At 33.9% G+C, this 24,060-nt stretch overlaps 1 protein-coding gene across 1 annotated transcript in view; it reads right to left on the bottom strand.

The window, feature by feature from the left end:
- The window catches only part of LOC130899387 (nuclear hormone receptor FTZ-F1 beta), a 56,147-nt gene extending 32,412 nt beyond the window's left edge, over positions 1-23,735 (bottom strand). Inside the window, exons 1-2 of the mRNA XM_057809304.1 lie at positions 23,339-23,735; positions 4,696-4,743 (exon numbers count right to left, since the gene is read on the bottom strand). The gene's annotated coding sequence lies outside the window, so the exon portion shown is untranslated. The remainder of the gene's footprint in view (positions 1-4,695; positions 4,744-23,338) is intronic.
- Positions 23,736-24,060: the final 325 nt, after the last annotated feature.

The following is a 24,060-nucleotide window of genomic DNA, read 5'->3' as shown; positions in this document are numbered from 1 at the left end:
CCACGTTCTTGAGTTGAAACCTGCAAACTCCTGCAACTCTGGAAGCAAAAAACTTCGCAACATATCGCAGTAACGGTCACTATTCACATTGATTGCTCGGCCTCGTTGATCTTCATGAAAATAATGACTAATAATTCCTTTAGCACACATAGCGGACCAAACAACGACCTTTGGGATGAGCAGGGGTCGTTCATGCTTTCGTCTCGGATTCTAGACTGCCCAGTACCGACAATTCTGCTTATTAACATGACCATTCAAGTCAAAAACTGCTTCGGTACTGAGCAGTATGTTTTAAAAGTTGTTAAATCGCTGCATCATTTTGTTCGCAAAATTCAGTCGAATAGCTTAGTCCGTATCTTTCAATTCTTGAACCAATTGAATGTTATAGGCTTTTAAATGCAAAGCTTCCTTTAAAATCAAATGTAAGGACGATTTTTTGATGTTTAACGCTTGGCTTCGCTTTCGGATGGATAAAGATGGATTTCGAAGAACCGACGCCTCAACTTCTTCAATTGTTTCTTCATCGCGAACTGAACGAGGGCGCCAGAGTTTTGAATTTTAATTGTGGCACCTGTATTCTAAACATCCCGATCAATTTCCTAATGCTATCGTCACTTGGCGTGGCGTGGCGTGTACGATATTCCGCACGATACAGACATTGAGCAGTCACTATTGAATCACCGTTACGATAATACGCTCGTACGCCCGTGCGCGGTGCGTCCCCGAGTAATGTTCCATCGTGACTAAAACTCCACAAAATGGCGGACGCCACGAACCCCTCCCCGCTCCCTTTCGAATCTGGTGCGAAAACAAATACCCGATACTCTTTTTGGACACGTTGTATATAATTTGACATAAAAATTACTGGAAAAAGCATCAGATCAGTAGAAAATTTATCTTCCAGTATGATAACAATCCCTAGCATTCCTTGAATCTCTGCAAAGAGATTTGAAATATTTGGAAACTGAGGATATACTGAAAGTATTGTTTTAGCCGTCACAATCGCCTGACCTCAACCCGATTGATTTTTTGTGGGAGAAATTGGACAGGGCAGTCAGAAAGCAGCATCCTAACTCCACTTTACATTTTTAGAATATCCTAAAGCAACTATACGACGATTATTTGTCAACATTGTGCAACGAAAAGCAAAACTACTATATAAAAAGGCTTATTAGGAATCTTGTATTGATTATTATGTACACACTCCTTTGAATACTATTCAATGGGAAACATAGAGAGGCGTAACCAGTTGAACGGTTTCGAACTAGTTGGGTCTCTTCAGAAGGATGTAATATTCGATCTGAAGCTTCGTACTTCGAATAAGTATTCTCGCATTCAGGTTTGTACGAGCAGGGTCCTAGAAATACCTGGCCTGACCTAGAGATGGCGGTAATTGCTTTAAAATACCACAGTATTAGAAAGTACATAATCTATACAGCATGTGGTTCAACTTTGAAGACGCCACGTTGTTTAGTATTTGTTAGGTAGCCATTAATAGTGAACGTTTTCAGTGAATTTGTCCAAATGGAAAAAATTGGTCATCGTTATGTGATACAATCCTTTTATTTGAAAGGCATTAGAGCGACCAATATAAAAGTTGAACTAGATTCTACTCTGGGTGAGACTGCTCCTTTTTTTATCAATAGTAGAATAATGGGTATCAGATTTAAAAAGAGGCCGTACGATCTGCGAAGATCAGCGTCGCAGTGGTCGACCAAATAAGGTGACGTCCACAAATTCACAAAACGGTACTGGATGATTGTCGACTGAAAGTGCTCTAGCTAGCAGACATAGTAGGTATTATAAAAAGTGCATAAGATCGCATATTAACTGAAAATTTGACAAGAGAAAGCTGTGCTCAAGATGGGTGCCGCGTTTGCTCACAATGGTTCAAATACAGCATCGCGAAGATGTTTCCATCGAGCGTTTGGCAATGTTTCACAGAAATAAAGGGGAATTTTTGCGCCAAGGCTGAAACTTGGGTTCACCACTTCACAACTTAAACAAAAGAACAATAAAAACAATGGACTGAAAAGGGAGAACCGGCTGCAAAGAAGGCAAAGATCGTCCCATCTGCAGGCAATGTCATGGCGTCGGTTTTTTGGAAAGCACGTCGTTGACTATCTTAAAAAAGAAAAAACTATAAACAGCGATTATTGTGCGAAGAAATGAATAATACGGCCGCATTTGGCTGTGTCATCAAAACAATGGACTAGCTCACCCAACCGTTATTGCAATGGCCAATATTGACTTGAAAAAATGGATAGGTGGTCAAAGATTTTCTAGCAATGAAGAGGTGGTGTCGGCAGTTAATTGCTATTTTGAGGAACTTAACGATTATTATCATAAAAAGGGTCTCGAGTTTATTGAACAACGCTGGAGCTAAAAGGAGATTACATTGAATGATAAATATATTTATTTCAAAATTTTTTGTGTTTTTTTTTTAGGACCAGGTACTTCTGGGACCATCCTCGTACTCCATATTCATTAATATGAAATAAAATCAAGGTGATACGTATTATTCTTCAAAGAACGATTAGATCTATGTTTAGGTCAGTAAAAACTGTAAAAAATATATCAAACACACCTCGTATTTCCAAGAAATTCTATGTTAAATAGTAATATGAGTTGGTCTCGACTGAATTACATTAAAATAATTCTTTGAATGTATTAAGACCACCCACATTAAGGCAATATCAAACTAATAATTATCATAACTCTTAAGATAATTTACAGTGAATAATGGGAAATGAAACTAATAAAAAAAAAGAAACCCGATCACCTTGTATGCACGGCTGAAGAATTGAATCATCGGAACGTGTCATACCTCTAACGTTGTGAGGTAGTTTTTTTTGAGCATTTTTTATGGTGAATGATTAATGGTGTACATATACGGCTGATGTATTTCTGACGAATTCTTTATTTGTAAATTCGTTATTTCCTGGCTAGCCTTTTTTCTACAGGGATCGGCTATAAGGAAAAGATCACTACCAACAATTCAACATTTGGTGTTAAGGATACCATGTATAGACTTTAAGGAGGTCAGTACATGTAAAGATCAAATAGGATGCACATTTTTATACGTTGTATGTAAGGTTCTCAAAATCAACCTGAAAAAGTCTGAATTTATCAGTATAAGACCGAAAATATATTTTCGGATGTGTTGTGATGCTTTACTTTCTTTTACAACCTTCGGACACAGTAGAGACTTTTTGAAGGTTTCTTTTCAGAAATAGTAAATAAATTTATATAAATGGCGCAACACCAAAGTGTGAAATGAAAAGTTGCCTAACAAATCGGGTAATTGTTAATAATATAAAGAAAAGATTTTATGTATTTTTCAAGATATATTCCAAATTTCGAGTCAATCGGTTGGAAATTGTCTGAGTTATGAGTGCAGTCAAACTAAAAAATGCAGTTTTGAGATAAACGCGGTTAAAGTTTTGAGTAGTATAAAATTATATAAAATTTTGCAATACCCACCCTTAATCTGCGATACCGTAAACCGAGTTCCTAAGTTCCTAGAGGACGATTTAAAATAAAAAAATTAAAATCGATTTTTCGAAAATTCTAGGATGGCCTAATGCTTTAATAATTTTATCTTTATTTATAATAAATAATATGGAGTATCGATAAATATGAAATTAGTGCATTGTTATGACATTTTTGGCAACAAAAGTTTAAAGCGAAGAAAATCGGTGGTTTTAAGCTCCTTCCTCATCCAACATTTAGTCCGGACCTCGCATCGTCAGATGATTATTGCTCGTGGGAAAAAAATTGAATCGATGTTGAGAATACAGTGCGATAACTGTTAACAATAACGGTTTGAAGGCACACATCCCTGAGCAGTGAATCGGTAACTCCAAACCCGCAATATTAAATAATAGAGTCACAGACGGCTCCTGGAGGAATGGTTTGGCTGGAGTAGGCTTCTGCGGGGGACACCCCATAATAAGCGAATCTTTTTCGCTTGAGGTGCACGTTACCGTCTTCCAAGCAGAGCTGTGATGGAATGCGGACGCGTTATACTCAATCGACGCCTCAGGAACACAATAATCTCAATCTGCTCAAATAGTAGAGCTACTATACAAGCCATAACATCTGATAAGGTATACTCTAGCCTAGTTCTAATTGTGAGAAATTCCTATAAAATCTGGTGAGTGATGTAGCTAAAAGTGTTGGTATCGCGCAAGGCAGGCTCGGTAGAGATGAATAAAGATACTTGGCATGAGACAAGCAAAGGCACACATAGATGAACCTTGTGCAACTCACATCAAACAATATTGCTCCAACTAAGTAGGCGCGAAATCCGACTAGTGCCTTTCAACCAGACACGATCTCCACACCATAGGCATCACGGGTAATCCGGAGAGTCGTTGGTGGATGGTCGAGAATAAAACTGTAGACCACGTAATCTGTGACTGCTCGGTAATCACACGAACGCGGTTCGAATACTTGGCCAAGCTTCACAGTTTGTCTATTGATATAAAAATGTTCAAGCCAAAGCGCCTTATCACCTTTCAAAGGACATCGGACTTTGGTAACGTCACGCCCAACTGAAGGCCTATGTGCTCAACGGCTACTATGAATTAGGAACAATGGTCAATAAAAAAACGTCATTAGCAAACTTACGAAAGGAAAACAATTAAATAGGGATTGCTGGAAAGTTAAGTAAATAAAGAAAAACGTACTTACTTAGACCGTATTTCAGGGTACATAAGGCGAGTGACTCCTACGCACCAACTGAAAAGTAGAAAAGAAATAACATTAACACGTAAACTGCCGTGGGGGATCAACCTTATCCCCCATGTTGCTAACAAAATTAAATTAAATATGGCCATGGAGGATCGACGTTATCCGACATGTTTTAGGCAATACGGGGGTATATTTGGTTTAGGAATTAGATGTCACATATTTTTAAATGGAAAAATAATAGATCCGTAATTAATTTTTGAAAGTACATTTATTTAGAATGAATGCAACATCAAAATCAAGGGAACATTTCAAATATAAGCTTTGTTGATATCCAAGAGAACATTTATTTGGAATACGCAATATGAAAATCGTTTTTTGGGCAAATATTACAGCAAAATTAAGTTTTTGGTGTTGTATTTTTTGCGACTTGACGACCAGATTCTACTGAAATTTTAGCATAACATCCGCTACATGATCTTTTCTTCTCGTAGTCTTCTCTCCCTGAAATCTACCTCAACTTCCTCGATCATTCCCCCATATCAATCAGATAAATCAAACAAACCATATTCCTTACAAAAATCCCTATATATATATCGCAGTCTTCCAGGATGTGGCCAGGCACCTGGGGGATTTCTTCGCATTTGATAAGAGCCTTGATAACTTCTTCTCAGAATTTGGTAATGGACATTTTGTTTCGAGTAACTTGCTGATGTAAGACGTAGGCATTAACTAATGCCGATCCAACAACCAACTCTATAGCTAATTTTCGGTACCACTTAACTCCGCGGCGCAATGATGAATTGTAGGATTCCATTTGATCGGACAAATCAATATAAGCCTTATGTTTATTGTACTCAATAACACTTTTTGGTTTTGTTGTTTCTCCTGATCTTTTCTTTAGGGTAACCATTTAGGGAACAAATTTTGTATTTAGCATAAGAACGTCTCTTTTGTCTTTCCGTTTTTCTAAAAAAATTCCGTTATTACTCTCTTCAGCAATGTGTTCTCCATTCTCCTCGTTTTAGATTTTTCTGGGTAACAATTTTTGAGTTGTTCTTTCTGTTTCTCCAATAAGTAGGTTTTGTTCAGAGTAATGCCTTGGCTAGCTCTACTGATGTATAGTAGTTATCAACAACAATTGTTCTACCTTGATTTAGTAAGTTAACGGTTAATTTTAAGATGACGTTTGTTCTTGACTTGGATTTCTTTCTTGTCCGCAGTAAATGGAAAGACCATTTTCCAAACATGACATGAAAAGTTTTATTCCAAATTTATGGCGCATGTTGGAAATATATTGCTTAAATTTTAACCCGCCTTTGAAAAGCACTAAGGTTTCATCTATACATATAAATTCGCCTGGAACTTGAAAGAATTCTAGAAGCTTTATCACGAGTGGAGTTATTTTGTACAATCTATCACCTTTTGGAGCATTTTGGTTATTTGTATAATGCCATGTCTTAAGAGATTATGGAAGGCATTTGAACCAAACCCATTAGCATAATACACCCAAGAAATTTTTCCATTTTTTCACGACTGGTTTCCTTCCAATAATGAATACGAGCTCTTTTATTGTTCGGCGTCTAAATTATTTTGTTCCACAAAGAAATCAAATAGTTCGTTAGTACACATCATTTTATAAAAATAATACGGCGATTTCTCATAAAACTCGTAATAAGAAGCACAAATTCCTGAATTTTTTACGGTGTAAGTAAATTTATTCAAGTTTTCTCCTATAACAGGCTACCAAATATTATTTGTCGGAATTTCTCCTTCGTCTGCGTTTTCTTCGGTGTAGTTAAGATTTTTTCGTATAATTTCTTCTGTAATATCATCTACATTGACAGTTTCACCTGGTGGTGGGAGTGATTGAGAATTATAAGCGGAACTGGATACTTCTGTAAAAACTACACGTTTTGCTGAAGTACTTGGAACACTCACTGTTTGAACTGAAACTCCTCGTGAAACGGAAAGTCTAATTTTCTTCCTTGGACTTTCGGAATCCTCTTCCGAACTAGATAATTCAGTATCCGATGGTTCATAATCACTCACGAAAAAACGTCTTCACTAGCTGACAAAACATCTTCCCATCATTTTTTCAACTTCTTTTGCTCTTTCTCGTAGCTTCCCATTCTGAACACAATACAGAATCCAAATCACGTCAATACAAATCCTAAGCTGCAATCGCTGGCAAGGCACGTAAACGACGTAAACTCCCAATAAGTCAGAACAAATACTAAGCGGCAAAGGCGCCAAACACCACAGAAATCGACAAGAATGCGCGTCGGTTGGCTCCAACCACTGCTGCCCAGCCCCTTCCTACCTCCCCCAATGGCTTATAAAGCATATCAGTCGCTTCAGGTCGTGGGGGATCAATGCAATTCGACGACGAAAAAGGCTGTTACTTTGGAAAATAACTTGAATATTTCACTGTATTCAATATGATGAATTGTTACTATGGATTCGAACAACGAATTTTCAAAATAAGTAAGAGCTAATTGCTTCAAATGTCTTCAGATAGCAAATCAGACATTCCATTTGAAGTAAGAAAGTTTGCAAATACTGCAGTGGGTAGTTTAATACCTTAAAAATCAAAAAGTAGATATGCCATGGCCTATCAAAAATTCTAGAATGATTGTTAAACTTTATCTATTCTTACTTGAAGCTCTATAAAAAGTATGGAAGAGTTGTGACCGTAAAACCAATATGCCTCGGCGAGTTGTTTAAACCACCAAAGTTTAAAGCACCCGTGACAGCAAGTTACAATGTGATAATGAAGGGAAAGATACAGTTAATGAGCGACCAGTGGAGCGTTGGTTTAATCGTTCTAATAGCGATGATCGCTCGCACTGAAGTCGTCCACCTGCGCGAGATATTGAGTTTACAAGGGAAGCAGTAGAAAACCAATCTAATACCAGCACTCGCCGATTATCGAACTCTCTCGATTTGTTCATTAATTATATTTAATGATGGTCCCTAGCTCTGCTGTCCAATAGAGAGTAATTGGCAAATTCACCTCGTGAATCCAAGAGTAAGCCGATGACTTTGAGGTCGCTGTACACTTTCCATGAAGAACGAACAAACTGAACGTCAATCGCGGGAATCATTCCTATTTGATGAGGAAGAAAGTGCTGTATCAATGAGACAAGGCAAAATTGCATGAATTGGGGTTCAAATTGCTCCCGCATCTACTGTATTCTTTGCTCTGTCAAAATGGATTGGTTTGTATTTATGACAAATACTGATTTGGCATAAACAGCATCTCGACTTGTTGAAACACAAAATGGTTTTGTTAGTGATATTATTTGGTACTATAACAAGAAATATGTTTTCAAGATAGTGGAAATTATTCCAAGATCTCAATAGCCCACATAAACGTAGCAGGAAACATTACAAAGTGTTCTTTGGACAAAAATTTTGCATCGATGAAGGGGATATCGCCGAAACTAAAGCTCATTTTTGAGGCTCAATGGCATCTCAAAAGTTGTATCGTTTCCGAAGGACACTATAATAAATGATAAATCAAATTCTATCAAAATAAAAAATTTTTGATGTCACTTAATAAGTCGTATGAGTAACAGACAGATGGCGCTTCCATTGTCAAATCCATATGACGTTCATGAAGTACCAATTTTCAAAAGAATGTGTAAAATTTCACATTTCGATTAGTCAGAAAAAAAAGGGACTGTTATTCAAGTGAAGCTACCTTTTTATTTTCAAAACAATTTCGTGTGTTAATTTATTATTGCTTCTTGACCTGTACGAGCCCAGGAATGGCTCGAAAAGTGTTATCCGGACTTTGCTCTATCGCAAAGAACCATTTGTTATTGGTGTGCCAAATTTAAATATGGTCGTACAGACGATGATGGTGAACGTTCTGGTCGTCCAATTGGGGTGGTTACTTCAGAAAACATAAAAAAAGTCCACAATCGGTTATACCTAATAGTAAATTAGAATTGTGTGATATAGCCGAGGCCGCAGAGATATCACAAGGCAGTGTGTTTACAATTATACATCAACATTTGACTATGACAAAGCGGGTGCCGCGTTTACTCATAGTCGATCAAAAACAACGTGTTGATGATTCAAAGCAGTGTTTACACTAGGTAAAACGGATTTTTTGCGTCTATATGTGACAATGGATAAAACATGGATCTATCACTTCACTCCGGAATCAAAACGATCATCATCTGAGTGGACTGCAACCGGTTAACCACGTCGGAATCGTCCAAAGTCACAACAGTCAGCTGGGAAGGTTATGGCTGCAATATTGTTCATCGAAATACTTCCAAAAGAGATATAATATCAATAGCGAATACTAAATAGAGTTGTTGGATCGTTTGAATACAAAAATTAAGGAAAAAAGACTACAAGAAAAAACCACTGTTTCACCAAAACAATGCACCGATTCACAATTCGATGGTTAAATTGAACGAATGACTATTCACTGATCTCAGCAACAGCTCAAATGAAGAAGCAATTGCTGAAACTGAAGCCTATTTTGACACAAAAGACGAATCCTTCTACAAGCACGACATCTAGAAGTTAGAGAAGCGTAGGAATGATTGTATTGCTCTGAATGGAGACTACATTGAGGGATTAAATCGTTTTTGGCAAAAGAATGTGTTTTTCTTAGTTAGTCACACGATTTTTTGAGTGATGTTAAGTTAACCAAAAGTAATAAAGTAATAAAGCGTTTTCACGACCTCTTTCGCTATTTTTCATTTTATAATAAATATAAGTAACCTATAATTTTGTCTTGGTCGTTTCTCGACAACTTCTGTTAGCGGTTGTGGAATTTCTACAATAATTTATTTTTTTAAGGTGTGTATGAAACTGCTCGCCCATGTTTTATATATAAATAATTTCAAAGCATATTACACACATATATGAATGTATAGTATATGCATGGAATGCAGAATCCAATAAGATACTGGGTGGGTACAATTTTACCTGGCCAGGACTTTGATCAAAGTAACTTATTCTATTAATTTGGAAACGCTCTTCAATTTCCAAACAGTGTTAAAATTTGCTCTCAAACGCACATTTTATGAATCTTGAGGAAGCGTTTTCTAAACAAGTTGAGACGCAAAGTCGGGCGATCGTGGTAGCCATTCTATTACTCCTTTCCGATTAATCCATCCGCCAAGAAATATATCAATAAACTACTGTCTAATTGGAAGAAAGTAATATTGTGAAGATGGATAAGATCTTGCTAAATAAACCTCACAGTCGCATCAATTTTATTTTCCAAACTAGTTGTTATTAAAAGCCATTTTATTTTTTGTGTAGATTATTTTTTGTGTAGAGGTCATCAGACTGATTTTCCCCGATAAAAAAAAATTCACTGGCACTATCCTCAAGACGTTCAATTATTTAGATACTGTCACTTCAGGACTGCCATTGAATAGAGCAGAAATAGCTCCCTCTGCAGGAAAAATTAGCGCGCGACCTAGGTGAAGCCTCCAGTGAATTCGGAGTGAAATTGGACTGCCAGCAGGGGGATCTTCATCTCCGTTAATATTGGAGGAAATAAAAACAGGCAATAAAGGGATTAAAGGCCTATGACGATGAAATAAGAACTGTGAATCGGGCCATTGGATGCAGCTGGGAGCTCGGTCCTTTTATCATTATGGAAATGGTGAAGATCAACCTCAAACACAGACTAATTTCCACTTTTTTGAGAGAAAAGAGACGCTAAAAACGACAATGGCTAGAATAAATGACAATAAAAGCGACAAGGTTAACACCGACGGCTGCCAGGGGCCCTTTGGACGTCGGGCCTCTGCAGATTAGCTTCAGGTTGTTATGATATTACGTACGGAAGGAACTCATGGCGGAGAAGTTCCTCATAATATCCCCTGACAGGACTAAATGGACGTTGGACCCTTTTGCAACATCGAAATGAGTTTTTATTTACAAAAAATTATTTTTTAATATAGAATGATAAATATTACAGTTGAATATTTATCAATATATTATGAAACGTTTTTATAATTACACGTCTATTCATTAAGCGTTCTAAGCAAAGTAAAACCGATCTTTCATGATATATGTATAAGGTATAAATAAAATAATTTGATAATTTTGTCCGATTATCTTGATCAGGTTTTCAAGATTCAATCTTTTTCACTATTCTTTTCCACTTTTTTTTGGTATTTTGCTACCGATCCTTTCTATCTCATCTACACTACCGGTAAAACGTTTATGTCCACCCTAAAGTTTGCGTGATATTCAACAAATTAAAACAGTAGGAACTATTTTGCTATTTATATTTTGAAGAACATATATAGTAATCATAAAACTATAGTCTGTAACAAAGGCGGATCCAGGGTCTTAACAAACGGGGGGTCTTTAGTATTAGGACGAGTCCTTCCCCAAAGACATAGCATTTTAAGCCTTTTACCCGCAAAATATAAGTTAATTACGTTGTTTTTGACATTCATATTAATTAGTTTATGTCAGATTCTTCTACTTCTTAGTCTTGAATTTCCTGAGCGTTTTATTTTTGTTTTATTAGGTATTGTTTTGATATTCGAAATATTTGGGGGTATTTGGCTCCCTTTATCCACGGTGTGAAAAATCAAGTTAATTAATCAGAATTTAGTAGGGGTCATGACCCCCCTGGATCCGCGCTTGGTCTGTAATTGTTATATATTTAAATATTTTATTCATCGATGTAAACCTCCTTTGTTTTTATTATTTCGGGGTACAATTTTGGCATTATCTGTAACAAAATCTATAAACAATCGTCGTCTATTTGGTTTCATTGGTTTTTCAGGATATTCCATGGATGTAAAATAGAAGAAGGACAATGCTTTCCGACTTCCCTGTCCAATTTGTCCCACAACAAATCAATCGGCATGAAGTCGGGCGACTGTGACGGCCATATCTTTTCTTTCAGTATATCCTTCGTTTGGAAAGCTTTTTAATACTCTTTGCACAGCTGCGAGAAATTCTTGGGAGCAGGCGCTGGCCAGATCGTTTTACGTTTTCTTTTAATATTTTCATGGCCTTCTTTTTTCGAAATCCTTTTAATTTTTACTAGGTCCTCAGACGCCCTTCCTCCAAAACATGCCTAAACCATCAACGAGCCTCCGCTGTGTTTGATTTGATATTGCACTTCTTTTTAGTTCGTAGCTTTCTATTTTCTATTTTTTTGTTACTATCTTTTTGTACTTGTGATTTTATTAGTTCCATTATTCATAATCATTTTCAGTAGATAGTCATCACTAGCAATTTTCGCTCGTCTTGCAACTTATTTTACACTATATTCCTTTTCTGGCCACTAATCAAGAAATAGTCAATTATTGACGTCTCATTTCGATTGGGTTCCTGTCTGGTAGATTTTGTATTTGTTATTATTACTATTTTTTAATAGTGGATAAACTTAACCCAAATTATCTCGCAACTCCTGATGGGAACCATTAAAGATAAGTCTCTAATTTACTCCCCATTAACGTATCATCTCGGATTGCTTAATTTCTGTCTTATATTAATTATATAATCATAAATCTACCTATTTAACTTGTACTTACTATTGTATTCGTTAAGATTTATTGTAAACTGACCGTCCCCTGACGGGAGTCAACCTCGTAGTTAAGCGATTCCATATGTCCCTTAGACACTTGAAGTTCCATTAACTTATCAAATTACTTACCCTTATTTTTGTATTGATGTGACTGACCATTATAAATATATTTAATTATAGCTTTTGTATACAATAGGATTAGTATTTAAGAGACCATAAACACGCATAGAGTGTTCTATATAGTCTTGACATCCAACGAGAGCATTAGTCAGATTATTGAAACCACTTTATTTATTTATATTTTATGTTAATAAATAGTTTGTTGAAGTTATGAATTAAGTTATTCTGTATCCACTTTTTAATATAACATTAATTTGGGACGTTATTTTAAATTTGAACCAGGTTATGATAGGTAGATACTTACGAATCAACGGTTATTTTTTTTTGTTAAAATATCTCTTTGTCCAAAACTTTTTACCATGTACTATCGAAAAGAAATGAGTGAATCACATCACACACGCATGTACAAACACGACACACAAACAAAAAGACAAACAGTCCCGAGACGTCGGAAAAGAAAACGCCGAAAACACCTCTACACACGAAAGGTCAAGGCCCTTAGGTCACACATACAAGTCAAGGTCACGTCATCACCACCGCTTCGGAATCGTTTTCGGTATAAATGTATAGTTGGAACGAAAAAAAAGTGCGTTAATTTTTGTTTACTAGTCGAAAATTGGCATTGCAATTGTGTACGATTATGAAATACCGTTTGTTAACTATTTTGTTGAGAAGTCATTGGAAACCGTTGGATTGTACGTTGAGAGAAATTTTACGGAATATTTAAATTTTGAGATATTTAACGACGTCAAGTAGTTAAGGATCCGAACTAAAATCGTCCTTCAACGTAGAGTTACAACCAGATGAAAATGATATTTTGTTGAATGAAAGAAGTTTCAAAACATAAATATCAACAATTAAATATTGGATTCTAAGCTATTGGGTATTTTCTCAATAATTTACATATTTCTACATGTGAATAGACTTTCTAACTTTATGCGTCAAAATTCAAAAGGCGACTTCTCGTATAAAATTAAGGTAATTATTTAGAATTTGGGCTCCAGGCAAAAATCGCTCCAAAAAGATTGTCACGCATTTATTGTTGTTTCTGAGGGTACAATTAGTACATTTAAGCTGGGGGAGACATACTATTTCCATTATTTTAGACATTACATGGTACAACTTACATATGATAAATCAATGAAACCTAACCTAACCTAACCAATTCTAAATAATTATCATTTTGGTTAGGTTAGGTTAGGTTATTTTTATTTATTTTATTTTGTATTAGATTTCGTATTTCAGGCTATGTAAATATGATTAATTAGTGTACTAATCATTGGTTACATAGGCCTTTGGTATTTAAAACCTTTTTGATTTATATTAAAAGTCAAACAACCTACTTCTGCGTTCTTAACTAATAAACCGGTTCAATTATGTATACCACTATTCTTATTATCATCGTATTGATCCTTGAACTACTTTTCTCAGTGTTAGTTAGCGGATTAAGAGGCCCCGAAAGAACAAACTAAAATTCGTCGTTAAGAAATGGAAGGATTTGATGACTGTTATTTTGCATGCGAAGGTTGAAGAAAACTTTGTGTTGCTACATTCCTACAAGGTAACAATTTGATGACATTGCAGATAATAAAATGTTACAGCTTTAAAACTGTATCAACGCCACAAACAATAATTTTTTTTATATTGTGGTTCAGATTTTCAATTTTCAAATTATAGTCCCGTCAAATTAGACCAAAAAATAAGAGTGAAGCTACATAAACTCCCGTCAAGCTTAGTAAAATTGTTTAAAATACAATTAAAAATAATATTTGAAAATTCTCCATCATTCTTGTGTATGTAAAAAAATTTTTTTCAAGGTCAAAGATCAAAACAATGAGTTTTGGATTTTCAGTAAAACGATAAGCTTTATCATAAAAATAGCTTTGACGAAAATTGTAGGTCGTAAAATTATCTACAAAAAACGTATTAATATTTTTTTTTCTAAGAGCCACCGTTTATGAGATATAACGATTCAAAAAGTTGTCAAAATTGTGATCGACATAATATACACGAGTACGATACAGGGTGTCCCACGACGTGTTAAAACTATATGTATATGGCAAGATACTTATAGTGAAAGCATGAAAATTTCTACGTTTGGGTTATCGGATACGATCTTTTTAACTAAAATATTTTCAAAGATGGCTTCGGAAGTCGACTGTATCTTTGTTATTTTAAATGGAACACCCTCTATATTAATACATTTTTGAGATCTCCGTAAAATTTTAGTATACTTTGTTCCAAAAACTTTTTTCGAAAAATGCATACTTTTTGAGTCATGAATTTTTTTGTAGAAAATTTAACCGTTATAAATTATTTTTTTGCGAGGATACCCTTAAAGATATGAAAATGGTTTCTGTTTGGTTGCTTTTAGGAAGGTCAGACGAATTTGAATATATTTTTGAAAATTTTTCATTTTATACAGGGTGTGTATAAAAAGTGCTCAAAGTTTAACTTAAATCAAATTTCTTTATTTTTTAAATAGAAATAGGAGGAATGAAAAAGTATTTTTCTTTATCTTGTCAAGGTCTGTAAAAAAAGTCAATTCAAATTGTATTTACTAATCCTATTCCAACTTTTAGTCGTTTCCGAGAAATTTGAGGTTTTAAATTATTATCTAATTTTTTATGTATATTTTTAGTAGGATTTGTAATAAATGTCACTTATTTAATTGCCATTAGTCAATTGTTGATACTTTCGAAAATCGTTAAAATGGTTCGTTTTCAATTTAATAACGAATAAACAAAATTTAGACCACACCTGCATCTGCAAAACTTACAGAAAACATTTAATATATAGATAACGGTAAGCTTTAGGAAAGTACATATGAATTTGCCGTATTTTTTACCCCTGAATGCATTAAAATAGAGTGGTTCTATTTAAAAAATAGAGAAATTTGATATTTATGAAGTTAAACTTTGAACACTTTTTATACACACCCTGTATAAAATGGAAGAGTTTTCAACATAGATTCAAATACGTCTGACCTTGCTAAAAGTAAATGAACAGAAAACATTTTCATATCTTTAAGGATATCCTCGTAAAAAAATAATTTATAAGGGTCTGCAAGGGTGAAATTTTTTCACAAAAAAATTAATAACTCAAAAAGTATGCATTTTTCGAAAAAAGTATATTAAGATTTTACGGGAAATTCAAAAATGTATTAATATACGGGGTGTTCCATTTAAAATAACAAAGTTACAGTCGACGTCGAATTTTCATGATTTTACTATTTTGCCATATACAGATAGTTTTAACTCGTCGTGGAACACCCTGTATACATCTCTAGAGTTGTAATATATGTTTTTTAAATATTTTTTTTTTCGGTTATTTTAACTTAAACTTAAAATATATACATAAGTTATAACTATAAGGATATCAGGTAAAATGAAACCCAGTCTCTTAATTTAAACACCATTATAACCTTGAGACAACCAGGAAAAGCTCAACATCAATCGGAAATCTATTCATCAAAAAGTTTATTTGTTCTTCCACAGTGTCAAAATCAAATAACTATTTTTACTCGCAATAACTGTGACACGGCATCTGCATTTTACAGGAGTGGTAAAAGAAAAGTTTCCAAAATGTTTGAAAAACAAGATTTCGTTCAATGTGCTGAAGTTTATAAAAACAATAATTTAACTCGACATGAAGTTATTGCCAACAGCATTCGCTTTCTTCTTTCTATGTATGGAGTTCCTAAAAAAACTACCTGCTTAGATAATTGTCTTTATGCATGTTTCGTTAAAAATACTAAAAGTAAAAAACAAGTTCAATCGGCTTGTTTTTCTCCAACCTCAGTTGCTGCTCATCAACATTTTTTTTTTTGGGAATATTACCAAGTTCAAGTGTGGCTTGGTTATCAGCTGGATCCTACACACTGGGGTTGGAATTGGTCAACAATACATGTAGTACTAAATGTAGTTGCAAAAAACTCGGGCTGTCTTGCTCTCTGGCATGTACACTTTGTCAACACCGGTCTTGCTCTAATATTGAATCACCATGGAGGATACGTTTGATTCCAACCAGACGATATGCGATACATCACTTTGGAAACAATTTACTTGCACTCAGAATGAAGATTAAGAGGAGAAACAAGAAAAATTTGAAAGTTACTTCTCGGACGATTATATTTCACAACTTTTTTTTAATTTAAATCGCTTTTATCTATTCTATCTTTGCTTATTTCTATTATTTTGCGATAGTTTCAAATCAAACACGATCATAACAGACCCGTGGAATTGGTCTACTCATAAGTGGTGAGGAAACAAGTAAATATTATGAAGATTACAACTTTTTAAATCATTATATCTCAGAAACAGTGACTCGTAGGCAAAAAAGTATTAATCCTGTTTTTGTAGATAATTTTATGATCTACAATTAATGTTTAAGGTATTTTTATGATAAAACTTACCGTTTTGCTGAAAATCACGAAAAACCCATTTTTTTTTGACCTTCGACCTTGAATAAATCTTTTTCCATGCACGGGAATGATGGGGAACTTTGAAATTTCATTTTTAATCATATTTTAAACAATTTTACTGATTTTCAAGCTTGGCGAGAATTTATGAAACTTCGAATGTCTAATTTGACCGGACTATTCATTGGATGAAGTTAGTAAATAAAAAAAGTGTTTTATTTTTTCGAAAACGTTTCATTTTTCCACTAAGTAGGAAGAGCATTGAGTTATATTGGTTATACTTAATTGATAATTTATTATGCAAAAACAGAATTTATTCCTCACGCCGTTGCGTTTCCGAGAAACGAGTTCCCCTTATCTGAATATTAACCCATTAAGTACCATGACTCCCATTTGGGGATTGTGCAGTTTTGCTCTACTGCAGTTTCATTTTGTTGATTTTTCATGTGTTAGTTGTATCCACGAAGTATAGATATAAGGAGTCTGAACGGTATAGGATTTTTCATAGTATTCATGTACACAAAAATAAATACAAATCATAGTTCTCTTTTCTGCCACTGGCTGCGCAAGTATTCAGGACGTACCGTTGTTATTATTATTTTATTATACATGTAAACATGTGGCGCTAGTTCGCCAATGTTAAAATTAATTAATTAAGTATGAAATATTAATTTATTTATTTAAAATTAATTTTAAGAAAACAATGGGAAGGTGTTGTGCTGTTGTCTTAGTGGCCGAAAAGCAAGTGAGAATGTAGGAAAAGTGGCTTTTATTTTTATAGATGTTCAGTCACTTGCACTGGTATATTATTACCGGAGGAAAGGTATAAAAAAAAGTTGAGGAGTATAGTGAACAATCATTTAATTTAATTAGAAGCTTGGAAGAAGTAGTGATGGTGGTTGGTACAGAAACAGTACAGATTGACACAATGTTTGACATATTAGATGCTGTTTCAAAAAGAAATATCTCGTTTTTTGTTGGCTGCGATAAGCATAAGAAAGAATTAACGAAAAAGATCATTAATAATTTCTTAATGATGCGAGGACATTTTCTTGTCAAATGTATCAATAAAAGGGCTACAGAAAGAAAAATTCAATGTAAAAAATCTCGTAAAACTTCTAAATAATATTAATAATAAAAATTATTTATCACTTTTATATAAATATTTAATTGAGTTCTTGAATATTTAACATGTTACGTTTGTATCTTATACTATTTTAATAAATAAAATGTTTGACAATAATTTTTTAATTATTTTTTTTATCAATTATGTGTATCGTAATACTGAAAAGAATAGGCAACATTTGGTAATTTTTAAAAACAGTAACAAGACTTCCCGCGTAAGTATTTAAACGAGTTATTCTTGAAAAATGGCGCACTCTACCGGCAAAAAAATATGTCCCCTATATTGAAACCATTCGATTAACATTACGTTAAGACTCCTCATATCTATACTTCATGGTTGTATCGTTCGCACTGTTAATTTCTTCCTCAATTGTAGAAATAGAAATCTAAACTCGAATTCTATGATTTTAAACAACAATAGTTAGTACATTACACTAAAATCAACCTGAGTTACTAAACTATTAGTTGTTATTTACTTTTTGAGGTTATGTTCGAACATATTTCTGATTTTAACATGATAGGGTGAAAATTTGTTATGTTCTTGTTATTCGGAATATCTGTCTGTAAGACACCTCGAACAGATATTGATAAATAATCCTAACTTTTGAGATAACGATGATGTGAATACCATTGATATTGTTGAATTACCACCAGAAGATGTAGATGAAGTCACAGATTGCGGGGATGTTGACAAAAATCTATTGGAAAAAGTTCCTGGGACGCTGGAAGTTCACAGTATTCATGCAGAATATACTATCGATGATTGTCCGAGTACTTAGGGTTATCGGCCAATAAAAAGTCTATTCAGAACATGATTCTGGTGAGAACTCGAATACATCCACTCCTCATCAAAGTAAAGAAAGGAAGTCAACAATCTCTGAGACACAAATCCAGTTAGGAATAGAGAAAAAAAAGAATAGAGAAAAGGTAGTTTCTAAATGGGAAAAAATAGAGCCATCGTTTTCTCTATAAAAGAAAAGTACGAGCACAGGTTGGATTGAAAAACACAACAATATAAAAATGGAATTGAAGGGAGAAAGTCCTCATGAAATTTTTTAATTATTTTTTTAAGACGTAATTTTGAAGCACATCGGCATCGTCAGTGAAAGCTCAAAATTTGCTGCTCAAAATAAAAACAATTTCAATTTTTTTTGTCCACTAACTATTTGAAAAAATTCTTGGGTATTCTTTTGTTGTCTGGCTATCACAGCTTACTACAGGAAAAAATGTACTGGAGCGAAGAGGAATTCATCAGAGGAAAACCTATAAGATTCAGGTTCAAAATATGAGCTTTATGTTGTTCGGTTATTGGTTATCGTTACCATTTTAAGGTTTATGAAGGAAAAAGAAAGGAAGAACCTGAAGTCTCATATGGACCAGGAGGAGACGTCGTAATGAGGTTAATTTCAAAAGTGGAAAATCCTCAACTAAATAGCTTTTACTTTGACAACTTCCTTACAAAGTTTTCGTTGTTCCAAAAATTCATACGCCAAAAAACAGGCGTATGAAGATTTAATAGAATGAATAGTTGCCCAATATAGTCGAAAGAAGATTTAGGCGCATACGACTGCAGGTTTGAGACCAAATATAAAGTCTTAGGGGTAATATGGAAAGACAATAATTGTGTAAAAATGCTTTCCAACCATGAAAGCATATTACCTCTGTCAAAAGGTTATAGATGGTCCACAAAAAAAGTATTCCTCAACCATACAGTAAATCACAAGTAAAAATAGGAAACAAGGTCTCAAAAGGATTCTCCATCAATAAGGGGTTAAAACAAGGATGCTGTCTGTCGCCCACACTCTTCAAGATATACCTGGAACACGCACTAGCACACTGGAAAAGGAAATGTAAGAACATGGGCATCCCACTAATCGATTCCACACTATATACCCTGTGTTTTGCAGATGACCAAATAATCTTGGCACAGGACTACGAAGACTTAGAATATATGACAAGAAAGCTAGTAGAGGAATACAGGAAATAGGGTCTAGAAGTAAATTTTAGTAAAACGGAATATAAGTGTATTGGAGGAGAACAACAAAATTTAATACTTGAAGAAACACAACAAAAAATAAGTCATTGTACAAAATACAAATACCTAGGCATGATCATCACTAATGATGGAAGATTAGATGAAGCAATAACACAAAGAAATAACCAAGGAAGACAAGCAATAAGACAACTAAATAGTGTATTGTGGGACAAACAAATATCCAAGGAAAACAAACATCGAATATACAATAGCATAATAAAAAGTATAACAACATATAGTAGCGAAATCTGGCCTCTAAAAGAAAAAACAGTCAAAATGCTTGAAGCCACAGAAATGGATTATTGGAGACGCGCGGCAGGAATATCAAGACTGGAAAAAATAAGAAACGACAGAATCAGGGAGATCATGAAAGTGCAACATACGATTACGGAAGACATTAGGGTGAATCAGTTAAGATGGTACGGACATGTCCAAAGAATGCCTGAAGACCGCATACCCAAACAAATTTTAAATTGGACACCACAAGGAAGAAGAAAAAGAGGAAGACCAAGATTAAGCTGAAGAGAAGGTATCGAGAAGGATATTCGAGAGAGAGGATTGGAAGAAGATCTTTGGGAAGATCGAGAAAAATGGAAACTGGGAATCGGAAGACGGCGAAGAACGTTTTAACCCGATTAATATATATATAATTCCAATAATACCGAAATAATTTTCAACATTTTTCATTCACCATAAGTTTGGTGAATGACAAGTTTTTTACGGTACAAGGTTCAAAATCAGCTGATTTTGACATTAACTTGACATAGTATTGAAATTGTTTATAGACAAAAGAATTAAAAATGCCTAAGCGTAAAGATAAAAAGTTTGCTTTCTAGAGTAGAAATAGAAAGTTGAAATAAATAAGAAACCAAATAAAAGAAATTAATGTTGATTACAAGACAGGTAAAGACAAGCAGGAAAATTATTAAGAAATCTAATGAAAAAAATCTTGATAACAACGAATAAAAAATACCTTTTAGTATATTTTTAATTAAAATGAATCGATACTTTATATACTAGAATAAATATAAATAAATTCCCTCTTTTTTACCTTGTTGATATATACCACAAATGAATTTACCCTTTCAAAATAAGGAAATATTATAATTTTTCAATTTTTGTGATAAAACAAAACCCACAAAAATTACATATCGCGCATTCATGGGTGGAATTTATTAACGGATACCGTAAACAACTTGCATAATACAAAAATCTGATACGTTTTCTAACATAAAAGCTACTAGAAAGGTGTTTGAACGTCCTTGGTCCGGCCCTGGCACTTCACGTGACCTGAGGCGCGACCTTCAAGTTGTGTGTTATATACTCGCCATACCTGTCACTAATACAGCGTTGCCAAGTGAAAAATAAAATCGTTCATCTCAATTCTTTCACAAATTATTATAATGACGTAAACGCGAAAATTTCAATTTTATACGAGAGCAAAAAAAAAAACAATTTGCTGTTGTATAAAACGTATACTCGAGAAAGATATGAAACCTTTTTTGTACAGAAAATTGTGCTCCACATTTTTTGCCCTGGCAGTTTGTGTCGAAATCCTCATAGTTTTCGAGTTATCCGCAATTCAAAATGTTTTTGGGTACATGAACCCATTTTACGGTGAACATTTTGAGGTTAGAAAAAATGTTTGAAGGCCAATCCTTATAGAAGTTAGTGCTGTACATTTCTTGCTCCAGCATTTTTTTTTCGAATTCCTCGTAGTTCTCGAGTTATTCGCGAATCAAAATGTTTTTGAGTACTTGAACACATATAACGTTGAAAATTTTGAAGCTAGGAAAAAATGCCTAGGAACCAATTTACGGAGAATTTTGTGCTCTAGAGTTTTGACTTCGGCACTTTTTCTCGAATTCCTCATAGTTTTCGATTTAATCGCGTTTCAAAAAGCAATATTTGTTATTTCCACAAGAATGAACCGGTTAGAGAAGAAAAAATCGATACTATTGACGGTGTTGTACTGCAGCAGTCAGACCTGTTCGATCTGAACGATTTCGTTGAGGCATCGGGCATACATCCTCAAACTGCGTTCAATTTGATTGGATGTGACCAAATGGCGCCGCAGTGGTCCATTTTATACTGTATCCCATAGATAAATATCGATTTATTTCGATTTTGACGTTTCAAATATTCAATATTTCAAAATGTCATGTTTTGGTTGTAATACTGACGAGAATATTAATGAAATTATAGATTTAAACATACCAAAAAATACCGTTTCCATTGATAGAAAGTATCAATAAGATGGAAATCAGACGGCGGAAAATTTGGTGTTGATTTCAAAGGATTGGATGTGGATCTTAACAAGTAAGCCATATTATAAAGAAATTAAAGTTATTATTGATCCATTCAAGTGTTGTATTTCAACAAGAGCGATTCTATACAACGAAAACGATAAATTTATCGACTGAAAATAACCCTGAAGGGCGAGGCGAGGTGCTTGACTGACTTTTTTTGTATTAAATCGAACAACGATAGTTCTGTAACTAATCGAGTTAAATATAATCCTGCATTCAGCAAGACTTGCCAAGGAGTTCAAGAATGTGTACTGAAAGAAAATTTTTGATATAACAACGACAGCAACTTCTGTCTTGTCAGATTATGTAAAAAATTGATTGCAACAAATTTAAAAAATTTCTATCGCTGAACAGAGGACTAAAATCCCTTTCCAAAAAAGTGCTACACGACCCCCTTTCTTATTTAAAATTTTCGAGGAGGTGCTTATAATTCGGAGGGACTGCTGAAGGGGGATATTTTAATATTGTAAATTGTCAATTTAAGGATAAAAATCGGCCTGTTTCGGTTTTTTTCACATAATACATAATAACACTAAAATTGAATTTATTCCATAGATATAGACCGCATTGTATATATTTTTCATGAGTTCAAAACTATAAATAAATTATAAAACATTTTTTTATCCCCTTCCCAGGGAAGGGACGCCAAAAATCCTTTGAGATAAACTTATGTCACATATATTTGAGTGTATGTACGAAATTGCAGGTGATTTTGAGGGTTCCCGTTTTCGGAATTCCAGCCCTCATAAATAAAATGATATTCAGACTAAATCTGGCAAATTAAAAAGTTTATCTTTCTTATCTATTATATAATTTAAATAGGAATTAAAATTTTGTAATAAACTTTCTGGAATATTATGAAAGAAAATTTGACAACGCCGAGTCATGTCATATAATTTTTTAACTGTCGAAGCGAGTGGAAGAGCGAGACAGAAATATTAGGTGAATGACTGTACTCACTTATGTTCACCTTGGACACAAATACAGAAAAATACCTTTTATTTCTAATTAATATTCAAAACTAACATTCCGATACAAAATGCTTGCATAAAGTTTGAATTTTATACTAAATTAAGTCAGAAAACATTACTTTTAATACAACTTACCGTTTTTCACAGTTTTCGACATTCCTTTCAATATTTTTTCATGAGCAACTCACTTCTTTCAGGCTTTTCAACAAATATTTATGAATGAAGTAATACAGCTAAGTATTGTCTATTTTCACTTTCTCAAATAACATTTCATGGCACTCCTCGTTAGAGTTTATTGACTTTACTCCTTTACTCAGGTATATAACACAACCTTCCTGAACACATATAGTTTAGAAAAAAAGATTTTTTCACCTTTAACTAACAGTATTTCACTATTACCACGTTTTATTTAACCTACATTTGAATCACTCAACTTGAAATGTATCAATTTTAGTTGATAATTGAAAAGAAAATAAAAAAGTACCTCCGTTCACATTCACAATCAAATGTGTCTGTAAAAACAATGGAAATTAATATGACTAAGGTGGTGACACCTGTCAAAGTTAAATGTAACTGTAAAAGTTGTTAGCGGGACCTTCAAATAAGTGAAAGGTAAACGTTGAACTGCTTTACATAACGTAACTTGTAATTAAAATGTGGCTATTGTTTTATTAAACTCAAAAAACATTGTTTACAATTACCTAAACAGAGTGAATCTTACTCAAAACTATTATAGATTCATGTACTTATCTAATAGTTATGCAACCAAAATGACAGTATTGTGAATTTATATTTTTTGGGTGTCAACTCTAAATTACGAAACTATGATCTTATATTTCAAACTGAATCTTCCTAAT

The sequence above is a fragment of the Diorhabda carinulata genome, chromosome 11 (assembly GCF_026250575.1).
Source record: "Diorhabda carinulata isolate Delta chromosome 11, icDioCari1.1, whole genome shotgun sequence".
NCBI classification, from domain to species: Eukaryota; Metazoa; Arthropoda; class Insecta; order Coleoptera; family Chrysomelidae; genus Diorhabda; species Diorhabda carinulata.
Note: the sequence above shows the minus strand (reverse complement) of the source record. Positions and strands in the feature narration are given on the sequence as shown.